Source organism: Physeter macrocephalus, chromosome 18, assembly GCF_002837175.3.
Source record: "Physeter macrocephalus isolate SW-GA chromosome 18, ASM283717v5, whole genome shotgun sequence".
Classification (NCBI taxonomy): domain Eukaryota; kingdom Metazoa; phylum Chordata; class Mammalia; order Artiodactyla; family Physeteridae; genus Physeter; species Physeter macrocephalus.
Window position 1 is genome coordinate 100,236,205 of NC_041231.1, and position 4,923 is coordinate 100,241,127.

A 4,923-nucleotide genomic window follows, 5' to 3' on the forward strand; every position below is an offset into this window, starting at 1 on the left:
GACAGCCCTGAGAATGGGAGAAAATATTTGCAAACAAATCAACGGACAAAGGATTAATCTCCAAAATATATATAAATAGCTCATGCAGATCAATATTAAGGAAACAAACAACCCAATCCAAAAATGGGCAGAAGACCTAAATAGACATTTCTCCTCCAAAGAAGACATACAGATGGCCAAGAAGCACATGAAAAGCTGCTCAGCCTCACTAATTATTAGAGAAATGCAAATCAAAACTACAATGAGGTATCACCTCACACCAGTTAGAACGGGCATCATCAGAAAACCTACAGACAACAAATGCTGGAGAGGGTGTGGAGAAAAGGGAACCCTCTTGCACTGTTGGTGAGGATGTAAATTGATACAGCCACTATGGAGAACAGTATTTAGGTTCCTTAAAAAACCAAAAATAGAATTACCATATGATCCAGCAATCCCACTACTGGGCATATACCTAGAGAAAACCATAATTCAAAAAGACTCATGCACCCCAATGTTCACTGTAGCACTGTTTACAATAGCCAAGTAATGGAAGCAACCTAAATGCCCATTAGCACTATTTACAATAGCAAGGTCATGGAAGCAACCTACATGCCTATCAACAGATGAATGGATAAAGAAGATGTGGTACATATACACAATGGAATATTACTCAGACATAAAATGGAACGAAGTTGGGTCATTTGTTGAGATGCAGATGAATCTAGAGACTGTCATACAGAGTGAAGTAAGTCAGAAAGAGAAAAACAGTGGGATAGGGAGGGTGGGAGGGAGGGAGACGCAAGAGGGAAGAGATATGGGAACATATGTATATGTATAACTGATTCACTTTGTTGTAAAGGAGAAACTAACACACTATTGTAAAACAGTTATACTCCAATAAAGATGTTAAAAAAAAAAGAGAAAAACAAATATCGTATATTAACGGATATATGTGGAACCTAGAAAAATGGTACAGATGAACCGGTTTGCAGGGCAGAAATTGAGGTTCAGATGTAGAGAACAAACGTCTGGACACCAAAGGGGGAAAGCCATGGGGGGATGGGGATGGTGGTGTGATGAATTGGGCGATTGAGTTTGACAAGTATACACTGATGTGTATAAAATGGATGACTAATAAGAACCTGCTGTATAAAAAAAAAAGGTGCTTTCTTGATAAAATGTTTAAAATAAAAATGTAAAAAGAAACAATAACAACATTTACCTCATCATATGTATGGTTTTTGTAGGACCACTTTTTCCTTTCTTCCACACCAAATTGTTCAAAGAAAAAAATAATATATGACACCATATATCTGAGCTCTTCCAATGGGTCAGACACTGTGCTAAGCATTTTTCATATTATATTGCTAACCTTCCTATAAGGAGAGTGTTAGTATCCTCACTTTAAGGATGAGATTACCAAGAATATTAGTTTACTGGAGCTGCCATAACAAAGTACCACAAAATGGGTGGCTTAAAACAACAGAAATGTTTTTTCTCACAGTTCTGGGGTCTCGAAGACCAAAATCAGCCCTGTTAGCAGGGCTGCACTCTCTCAAGTTTCTAGGAGAGAATCTGTTCTGTGCCTTTCTCCTAACTTCTGGTGTTGCCAGGCATCCTGAGTTTTCCTTGGCTTGCAGTTGCATATTAATTCCATTCTCTGCCTCCACATCCTCACGTGGTCATCTTCCATGTGTGTGTCTCCCTCTGTGTCCTTTCCTCTTCTTATAAGGACATCAATCATATTGGACTAAGGGCCCACCCTACTGTATTATAACCTCATCTTTACTAGTTACATCTGCAGCAACCCTATTTTGAAATAAGGTCACATTCTGAGGTTCTGGGAAGGACATGAATTTGGGGGGATGCTATTCAATCCAGCGCATGGAGACTTAGGTCAACTTCTGTGTGTTAAGTTGCCCAGTCTGGTTGGAGCCAGGATTCAGGTAGAGTTGCCATCAGAGTCTGTCCTCCTAACGGCTTCATTATTCTGCCCAGGTCCACTCGCTCATCACCTCATAGCTCCTTCCCTCCCTTGTCTATGTGATCTGGTTTCCAGTCCCAGATCACTATTAACTCTTCTCCTTAAGTCCTCATCTTCTCGCTCCTTCACCTTCTTCCAGCACTGGTGACAGCGTCCTCCTCCTTAACCACTCTGCTGCCTTAACTCTCTGGCAACACTATCTGTGTCTCACCTACATCCCAGGCCACATGTTCCCTCTGGCATTGGCTCATTTTATTTGTCCTATGCCCTAAATGTGGGTGGTTCCCAACTTTCATTTCTCTGTTCTCTCCTCCACATTCGTTCTTTGATGAATCCTCCCTCATTCTCTTGGCTTCAGCTGTCACTTCTATATCATTGACTACTAAATCTATGTCAATCTACTTATTCATGCTGTCCTCTTCCCTAGGTTCCAGCCTCATACCTCCCAACTCCTTTAGACAAGAAGTTCTACCATCATCTCTGACTCAGATTGCTCAAGATCAGGTAGTTTTCTCTTTTGGAAAGCTCTTATTGGTCCTTCCTATTTGCGATGACACTGCCCTCATTGCCTCATGGAAGGATCACTACAGCAATGCCCTGGTGACCTTGCCAGATGCCAGTCTCCACCCTTCCCAAGCACCTTTCATAAGCTTGCCCAACTAACCCTCCCAAACCAGTCTTCATCCTCTCATCCCTCTGCTCGGCAGTTCCCTATGTTCTTCATGTTTAAAATCCTTTGACTTCTCTTTTTCGCCATGCTAACCCAGTATTATTTCCTATGGCTTCCAACGCTAGTGAGGTTAATTGCTCCTCTGCAAACCTGAATGTATTCTCATCTCCATACTTTGGCTTATGTTGTCTACTTAGCCATGTATCCTTTCAAATCCTGTCTCTGCCTTCAGGTCCCAAATCAAATCAACTCTCTAGGAAGGTCTCTCTGATCATTTCAGTTTCAGTTCATTTCAGTGGAGCCCCAAGAAGGGAATGATAGAAAAGTTGTCATAAATGCAAGATATACTCTCTCTCTGTATCCTCTGTTCTTAGCTTCTTTGTTTACCTTTTTTTTCCATTTCTCTCTCCCCCATCTCAGAACTTCTAAAAATCAGCATATGCATCACTCTACACTGTCTTGTCTTATTACTCTTGCTCTGTATCTCTTCCCAACTACTTTACCAGGTAAAGGAGGGCAAAGGCCACATGTCTTTTTTTTTGTCTATAACACCCATATCACGTAGCAAATGTTGAATATTTATTGAATAATTTTTGTTTGATTCACTTAATTTAATAAAGTTTCACAATAGTTTGAGAGTGTGAAGAAACCAAGTTTCTAAAACTTAATGTGTCCTACAGACTGGTTTTCTAAGCTAAAAGTATTTCACCCAAGGTAGAGTCTGCAATATGAATAGTAAAGGTAATTTTCTAAATCATGTGATGAAAAATTAATATCAGGACATTTTAGGGTTGTGTTAATTCTCTGCTATCTTTGGTTTTCTAGACATATCCTTAGAGCTACACTAACCAATACAAATTATATTGGTAATACTGGAACTTTTTTATTAGCAATGTGAGTGAATTTTCCCTCAGTCACTAAAAATATGTCGTGTAAATTTATGCTTCACCCAAGGTAAATTTCTGAAAACAGAACTCATTGACATTCAGAAGCCAAAAAAACTCAAGTGCTTTATTCTCACAGTATTAAAATTATTGACTACCTTGGAAATAATAGTAAGACAAATAAAACTTGATTTCCTTTCTAAGAACAACACGAAGGGATTAGAATTAAAAACATCTGCAGGAGTCACTGAATATCAAATCCTATGCATTTTCTGACAATGTGCTCTCTCAAATCAGGAAACTATACATAAAAGTTTTACATTGATGTTTCAAAAGAGCAAAGATGATCTAGGTAACTCTACAGTCAGCACCTTAGTGAGTGAGCAGGGAACACTACAAGTTTACAGCTAACATGGACCCTCAGATGGAGGAAGTAGATCAGAGAAAGGCCATCATCCATGGGCAAAGCCAAAGGATATACTGATCATGAATATGTTAGTTGTTTAAGGGATAAAACTTCCTATAGTCCATACTCATTTCTGTATTATTTGGGCCTCTTTAACAAAAACTTTATTGAACCAAAAAAAAGTTAGAAGTTGGTATTACAGTGATTGAGGGGTTTCACAGAACCCAAAGGCAGGAATGCAACTGGAGTTCTGGAAGGAAGTGAAACCAGCAATTAACAGCTGGCAGAATCCAGGAAATGCTCTTGGTCCATATCTGCTTCTCCTTTTTTCATTTCCTCATGTCTTCTTTCTCTTTGAAGACTCCGTTTCTCTGGCCTTCAGTCCACAGTGTGCGCTACAATTGCAGGCAAACTTTACTCTGGACTTAATTTCGGAATTCCTGTGTGAGAGCGTAATTGGTCCATTTAGTTCAGGTTGCCATAACTTTAACAATCACTTGTGGCCTTAGAACAGATTATCTACTGTAAATTTGGCTGCCTAGAGATTGCTTCTGTGGTTTTTCTTGTAACAGGATACTTAAAAATAATTTTGAAATGCTCAGTTTTGTGACCTGCCCTAAATTTCATGAGGGGCAAGAGAACAACTAAACATATGAAATAAATTTAAAGTAACAGTTTAAATTTAAAATAAAATTTGTTCCATGATTGCTTCCCTGAGTCGTGCTTGTTTAATAGTACAGTTACATTTTTGATAGGGGATTGTGAAATGCACAATTACCATGGAAGAAGAGTCATTTATGAGTTTGGCAGATACTCCAGAAATAGATGTCTGTTGGAAGTGCAATTTGGATGTAGCTTACAGTTAAAATTTATGTCTTCAGGAAATGCAATTACAAGTGTCATAAAAAGATGTTAAAATGAAAGCTAATATCATCATATTACATGCAAACAAAAATAAAATCTCAGAGTTTTGGAGAAAGAAAATTACATGCAAAAT